This window comes from Tamandua tetradactyla, chromosome 7, assembly GCF_023851605.1.
Source record: "Tamandua tetradactyla isolate mTamTet1 chromosome 7, mTamTet1.pri, whole genome shotgun sequence".
Lineage (NCBI taxonomy): Eukaryota > Metazoa > Chordata > Mammalia > Pilosa > Myrmecophagidae > Tamandua > Tamandua tetradactyla.
This window is the reverse complement of record NC_135333.1, coordinates 112,728,427-112,736,606: the sequence shown is the minus strand read 5'-3', so window position 1 is coordinate 112,736,606 and position 8,180 is coordinate 112,728,427. Positions and strand designations below refer to the sequence as shown.

The following is an 8,180-nucleotide window of genomic DNA, read 5'->3' as shown; positions in this document are numbered from 1 at the left end:
TGCTCAGGGCCTCAGAAAATGAATGTGTGAATCTAAGGAAGGAAACTTCCCTTATTTCACTTTCCCTTATTTCACTATTTCCCTTCAGTTAGATACCCTGAAATTGTCTGGCAGCCCATGGCAATGAGAATGCAGGAGGTGAACCTGAAATCAAATCCTGTTCCTAACTCTGCCATTCATTAAATGACTTTGATTCTCATCCATTCAGCTCCACTTATTCCGTGCTATGCATGGGTCAGTTACTATACCAGTCGTCTTTCAGATATTACCCTATTAATGCCCATACAACTCTAAGGTAGGTATAGGTAAGGGGGCTGTATTTTAGAGAGGTTAAGTAGCAGCATTAAATCACAGAGCTGCAGAGCCAGTATTCAAATCCAGGTCTACCTGACTTCACAAGCCCTTCATTATTTTTAATCTTGACTCCCAAAGGTCTAAATTTCATCATCTGGCAAGGAGGTCACATAATCCCTGTATCACCTCTAACTCTAAATCTAGATTCTCTGTTCTGGAGAAGGAAAAGAGCAAAGGGGAACCTGAGGAGACAGGGGAAGTAGGTAGAGCTGATAAACAGCTAGTAAATTCAGCCAGCACATGGGCCCTACCATGTGCTAAAATGTACAAATACTGCTGGGTAGTAAATAGCTATTGCCCGGACCTCCTCCCTAGTACCCTGTCTGATCCAGGCCCCCCTCTGGAGAGTCCAACAATTAAAGAATTAAGTCTTGGTGCCAGAGGCCTCCTGAACTTGGCTCCGGCTAAGGAGGGGAAGCTGCTCTCTGATTTCTCAGTGTGTTCTCTAACGGGGTGTTATTTATTTTGCTTATCTCTGGGACCTGGACAGGGGTAAGGCAGGGCAGGGTCAAATGAGATTACAAACTGAAATAGAAGAGTTGCAGGTCTCTGCCTTCTCTGACAGGTAGAATTAAGGAGGAACAGGTTGCTTTCTTGGACAGAACACAAGAGCCTTACTGTCTCCATTTTCATGCATCTCCCAATATAGATGCTCATTAAGTCATTTATTAAACATTCTTTCCTGTATTAGATTAAGAAATATTTGTTGAGCTCCTATTATATGCAGGCCCTGTGACAGACACCAGGGAAATAATGGTGAAGAAGCAAACATAGTCCTTATTCTCATGGAATTTGCAGTCTACCTAATGGACAAACAGAAGAGTAAACAGTTATAATACAGCGTGATTAGTACTGACATAAGAACAATATGGGACCTGTTAAAATGTACTTGGAAGTATATTGCTTTTTTGTATATATGTTATATTTCACAATTAAAAAAACAAAAGATATGTTAATGTTTTTGTTAATTTTTTTAACAAATAAAATAAAAAAACAAAAAATAAAACAAGAAAAAAAAAGAATAGTATGGGATAGGTAAGACACTTAATCTTTTCTACAGTGGTCAGAGATGGCTTTCTGTTGGACTTAATGCCTAAGATGAAATCTGAAGGGTGAGTAAAAGTCAAGCAAGTGAAGAGAAGGGGGAAAGGGGCCCTTGAAGAGGAAGCAGCATATGCAAGGCCTAGAGGTAAGAGAGCTTGTGGAGGGGAGGACATGGGAACAGTTCTGTCTGGCTGGTAGATGGAATGGGAGGTGGGGACTGATAAGGGAATGAAGCGGAAGAGCCAGACCATGCAGGGGACCTTGTTGTCCATATTGGTTAGCCACTGAGACTTTTTAGCAGGGAAGTGACATGATCATATTTTTATTTTAGAAAAATACTCTTGGCTGCAAAATGTAGAATGGATGAGCAAAGAGGCAAGAGTAGAATGGTATCTGCGAGACCAATTAGAACAACAGTACTGTAGGGGATTAATAATAGTGGACCAGCCTAGGGAGGTGGCAGAGGGTTAGAGGGAAGTTGGGGGATTCCAGAAATATTTAGGAGGTAGAAACAACTGGACTAATGTCAGGAGTACTGTCCAGGATTAAGTTAACAGCGTTAATAGGAGGGAGAGGTGTGTGAAAACTCATAAAGTCAAAAGACTAATGACAAATTGGAAAAAGATGTCAGCAACCCATATCACAAAAGGCCAATCTACCTGCATATAAAGGACTTCCAGAAACCAGTGAGCATATGACAACCCCCTAGAAAAAGTAGCAGATGACATTTGCAGACAGTTCACAGAAAAGGAAATACAGATGGCTTCTGAATGTATGAAAAGTTCAGCTTCACTCTTAAGAAGAAGAAGGCCAATTAAAACCATCCGGAGATACCATTATCAGATTGGCAAAACTCCAAATGTTTGCTAGCATTACTCTATTTGTGGTGCTGTGGGTAAACAGACTCTTCAATTTATTGCTAATAGGTATGTAAATTGATACAACCCCTACAGAGTTTAATTTAGCAATATCTATCAATTACAAACGCACATTATCTTTGACCCATCATTCACACTTCTGGGAATGATTCTGTATTAGAGTTCTCCAAAGAAACAACTGATGGGATATATGTTTTTTACTTATGTAAATATTATGAAATTTATTATAGAAATTGGCTCACACAATGGTAGAGATGGGCAAGGCCAAATTCCTTAAAGTAGGCCAGAAGCTAGAAACAGATGCATTCCCCAGGAGAAGCTGGCTGGCTAAAGTAGAGAGAGAAATTCTCCCTTCTGACTGTTGAAATCATCACTTCTTGTTTTAAGACCTTCAACTGATTGGATGAGATGTCTCTCTTTGTTGAAGACACTCTCCTCAGTTGACAGTAGATGTAATCAGCCATAGATACAATCAATTTACTGATGATGTAACTCCATGGAATACCACAGGGTAGTGCTTGCTTGAACAAACACCTGGACACCATAACCTTAATTTAGTGATCACAGATTCCTACAGCTATATTGCTGCTCATGAGAAACACCTATATATAAGGTTGCTCACTGAAAGATTGTTTTTAATAACTGTGTTAGTTAGATTCAGTTGTCAACTTGGCCAGTTGAGCATACCTTGTCTTGTTGCTGCGGCCATAAGCCAATTGTACTTGAACCTCATCTGTTGCTAATTACATCAGCAGTCGGCTAGGAGGCGTGTCTGCTGCAATGAGTGACGTTTGACTTAATTGGCTGTTGTTTAAATGAGAGAGCTCAACGTAGCACAGCTAAGCAGTTTGGCATTCCTCATCTCAGCACTTGTAGCTCAGCCCAGGCCTTTGGAGATGCAGAAAGAAGTAACCCCGGGGAGAGTTGTTGGAACCCAGGGGCCTGGAGAGAAGACCAGCAGAGACCATCCTGTGCCTTCCACGTAAGAAAGAACCTCAGTGGAAAGTTAGCTGCCTATCTGAAGAGCTAACAAAATAAATCCCCTTTTATTAAAAGCCCATCGTCTCTGGTGTGTTGCATTCTGGCAGCTGACAAACTAGAACAACAACAAAAGATTAGAAATAGCCCATAGGTCCATCAATAAGGAAATGGGAAGTAAAACTATCACTGTTTGCAGATGATATGATACTTTACGTCAAAAACCCTGAAAAATCCACAGCAAAACTACTAGAGCTAATAAATGAGTACAGCAAAGTAGCAGGTTGCAAGATCAACATTCAAAAATCTGTGGTGTTTCTATACACTAGCAATGAACAAGCTGAGGGGGAAATCAAGAAACGAATTCTATTTACAATAGCAACTAAAAGAATAAAATACCTAGGAATAAATTTAACTAAAGAGACAAAAAACCTATACAAAGAAAACTACAAAAAACTCTTAAAAGAAATCACAGAAGACATAAATAGATGGAAGGGCATACCGTGTTCATGGATTGGAAGACTAAATATAGTTAAGATGTCAATTCTACCCAAATTGATTTACAGATTCAACGAAATACCAATCAAAATCCCAACAACTTATTTTTCAGAAATAGAAAAACCAATAAGCAAATTTATCTGGAAGGGCAGGGTGCCCCGAATTGCTAAAAGCATCTTGAGGGAAAAAAACGAAGCTGGAGGTCTCACGCTGCCTGACCTTAAGGCATATTATGAAGCCACAGTGGTCAAAACAGCATGGTACTGGCATAAAGATAGATATATCGACCAATGGAATTGAATAGAGTGCTCAGATATAGACCCTCTCATCTATGGACATTTGATCTTTGATAAGGCAGTCAAGCCAACTCACCTGGGACAGAACAGTCTCTTCAATAAATGGTGCCTAGAGAACTGGATATCCATATGCAAAAGAATGAAAGAAGACCCATCTCTCACACCCTATACAAAAGTTAACTCAAAATGGATCAAAGATCTAAACATTAGGTCTAAGACCATAAAACAGTTAGAGGAAAATGTAGGGAGATATCTTATGAATCTTACAATTGGAGGCGGTTTTATGGACCTTAAACCTAAAGCAAGAGCACTGAAGAAGGAAATAAATAAATGGGAGCTCCTCAAAATTAAACACTTTTGTGCATCAAAGAACTTCATCAAGAAAGTAGAAAGACAGCCTACACAATGGGAGACAATATTTGGAAACGACATATCAGATAAAGGTCTAGTATCCAGAATTTATAAAGAGATTGTTCAACTCAACAACAAAAAGACAGCCAATCCAATTACAAAATGGAAAAAAGATTTGAACAGACACTTCTCAGAAGAGGAAATACAAATGGCCAAAAGGCACATGAAGAGATGCTCAATATTCCTGGCCATTAGAGAAATGCAAATCAAAACCACAATGAGATATCATCTCACACCCACCAGAATGGCCATTATCAACAAAACAGGAAATGACAAGTGCTGGAGAGGGTGTGGAGAAAGAGGCACACTTATCCACTATTGGTGGGAATGTCAAATGGTGCAACCACTGTGGAAGGCAGTTTGGCGGTTCCTCAAAAAACTGAATATAGAATTGCCATACGACCCAGCAATACCATTGCTAGGTATCTACTCAGAGGACTTAAGGGCAAAGACACAAACGGACATTTGCACACCAATGTTTATAGCAGTATTATTTACAATTGCAAAGAGATGGAAACAGCCAAAATGTCCATCAACAGATGAGTGGCTAAACAAACTGTGTTATATACATACGATGGAATATTATGCAGCTTTAAGACAGAATAAACTTATGAAGCATGTAATAACATGGATGGACCCAGAGAACATTATGCTGAGTGAGACTAGCCAAAAACTAAAGGACAAATACTGTATGGTCCCACTGATGTGAACCGACATTTGAGAATAAACTTGGAATATGTCATTGGTAACAGAGACCATCAGGAGATAGAAGTAAGGTAAGATAATGGGTAATTGGAGCTGAAGGGATACAGACTGTGCAACAAGACTGGATACAAAAACTCAGAAATGGACAGCACAATACTACCTAATTGTAATGTAATTAGGTTAAAACACTGAATGAAGCTGCATCTGAGGTATAGTTTTTTTTTCTTCCTTTTTCTTTTTTTAATTTTTTTCTCTCTATTATTGTTTTATTTCTTTTTCTGTTGTCTTTCTATTTCTTTTTCTAAATCGATGCAAATGTACTAAGAAACGATGAATATGCAGCTATGTGATGGTATTAAGAATTACTGATTGTATATGTAGAATGGAATGATTTCTAAATGTTATGTTAGTTAATTTTTTTAATTAATAAAAAAAATTAAAAAAAAATAAATAAGGAAATGGTAAAATGAGTCTTAGTATATCCACACAAATGAAATACTATGTGGCTGTAACAAAAAATGAGAAAGTTCTCCAAGATATTTTTTCAGCGTTTAAAGGGAAAGTGAATAACACATTTGTGTCAAAGAGGGGGGGAACTAAGAATATTCAGTAGTATTTGAGTGAAGAAATTCTGGAAGGATACACAAAAACTTTAAAAGTGATAACAGGCTGGGGTGGAGAGCAGAGGGTGGGAGACAGGTGGAAGTGAGACTTTTCACTATATACCTACTAATATTTGAAGAAGTTTTGAGTTACGGGAATACTTACTTACCTATTCAAAAAAAAAATTAAAACAATGTTGGTACACCTATTAGAATGTATGATATTAAAAAGATTGACCACACCAAGTATTGGTGAAGATGTAGCGCAACGAAAATTCTCATGCACTGCTGGTGAAAGTGTCAAAGGGTACAATTATTTTGGAAAAGTGGCAGCTCTTTAAAGTTAAATGTATACCTACCTAAGTATTTTCCCAAGGTAAATGAGAGCATATGGGTACATGGAAACTTATACATGGATAGCATGATATTCTCTGTAATTGTCAACAGGTAAATGGATAAACAAATTGTGGAATATCCATACAATTAAAAGGAATGAATTACAAATCCATGTAACAACATGGATAATCTCAATTATGTAAGTGGAAGAAGCCAGATGCATACTGTATGAATGTATTTATATTAAATTCTAGAAAATACAAACTAATCTATAGTGATAAGCACATCAGAGATTATCTGTGGAAGGGTTTGGGGGCAGGAGCAGGAAGGAGAAATCACAAAGGGGCTCTAGGGAACTTTGGGGGTAATGGATATGTTCAATGTCTTGATTTTGGTGATGGCTTCATGGGTGTATCATGTTAAAAGTTATCAAATTGTACACCTTAAACACACACAATGTATTGTATGTCAATAATACACCAATAAAGCTGATTAAAATGCCATTGGGATTAAGAAAAGGGAAAGGCCAAGGATGACAGCCAATTAACTCTTAATGTGCCTGGGCAAAACAGATGCCGAATGGAATGCTGTCCATGCTACACTGGATATGGGTGAGCTGTGCTGTGGGGGCCCAGAGAATGAGGGTAGCTTCCTACTGGGTCCCATAGAACTGGTTAATTAGGTTGATTAGAGGTTTTTTTTTAATGCACGTTTATTGAACACCTATTATGTGTTCATCGTGCCCTTCACTTATGTGAAGAACAAAGCCACATCCTATTTCCCTGCCCAAACAGGGAAGGTGGAGCTTTGTGAGAGTATTGAATCAAGCTCTATGAAGCAGCCTTTTCAAAGCTCTGCCTGGTTTCTGTGTAACTAAAGGAACAACTTACAAAATATATGACTCAGGATGGGTCTCTCCTTTCTTATTCCAGGCAAGCCGGAAGAGACACCACAGAAAAAGGAGGGATTGCAGGACAGGGACTAACATTTGCTTTGCATAATAATGTAAAATGCACTAACTTCAATGTGCAATCCCAAACCACCTGCATTAGAATCTTCTTATACTTATTAAAATGCAAATTAATGGGGTGATACTACTGCACACCAAAATTCACTGGTTTGGACTTTGAGATTTCATTTTATTCACTGAGGTGTATGTGTTCTTGAAAGGTTTCGCAGGGCCCTCAGAATAGAGCCCCATCTGTGTCTCACTCCTGCCTGGAGAGGGAAAGGGTGGGAACTTGGGGTGTCAGCCTCCCACACACTCTTCTGCTAGATGGGCTTTGTGCCAAGGCTCACTCCAACCAGTCTGCTGGAGCACCACCGCACACCCCACCCCCACCCCGCATCCAGGCCTCTGAGATGTTAATCCGGGTCTAAACTGAATATGTGGATTTGGGAAAATGTACTTCTGGGGATAGCTGTGGGGCCAGATGGAGAAAGTCCGGGGCTTCCCAGAAAGAAGTAGAGATTAGAAGGAAGAGTAAATCTGGTTAGAAGAAGGTTCAAAGGGAAGCAGACAGGGAGGCAGGTTAAAGTCTGGGTTCCACCCAGGAAGGCGTCCAACCCCTTAGTAAAGATTGAGCTTCCTGGCTGCTTTTCACCTGGATTGTTGGGAAAGTTAAAATCAAAGTTTTAAGGCTTTCTTTTATTCATTATAAATCTTAGCTTCCCTTCAACCCTTCAGTGAAGAACAACCCTTCAGTGAAGTCACATTGGGGAGAATTCCCATCTGTCCCCCACCGTAAACATAGTCATATTTTATCCAGAGGCACCGCACCAGGAATTCCAGCTGTGACCAGCAGCCAGGGGAAGGGCTGAGGACAGAATTGAACAGAGGATCACGTGGAAGACTTGGGGGATAGACATGAAATGAACACTACTTCTTGAATGAACACTACTTCTTTAATGAACACTGCTTCTATAATCCCCAAATAAGAGTTGACTGTTAAGGTAGAGGAAAATGCTAATACCTGGGTTTCCTATACATTATCTCATTTAATACTTACAAAAACCCTATGAGTAGGTATTATCCCTATTTGTAAAATAAAAATGCTATGGCTTAAAGAGGCTAATTT

The 8,180-nt window shown here is 39.2% G+C and overlaps 1 protein-coding gene across 1 annotated transcript in view; it reads left to right on the top strand.

The window, feature by feature from the left end:
- Positions 1-8,180, top strand: part of POU6F1 (POU class 6 homeobox 1) — a 40,610-nt gene that overhangs the window by 2,313 nt on the left and 30,117 nt on the right. Inside the window, exon 2 of the mRNA XM_077170922.1 lies at positions 1,415-1,543. The gene's annotated coding sequence lies outside the window, so the exon portion shown is untranslated. The remainder of the gene's footprint in view (positions 1-1,414; positions 1,544-8,180) is intronic.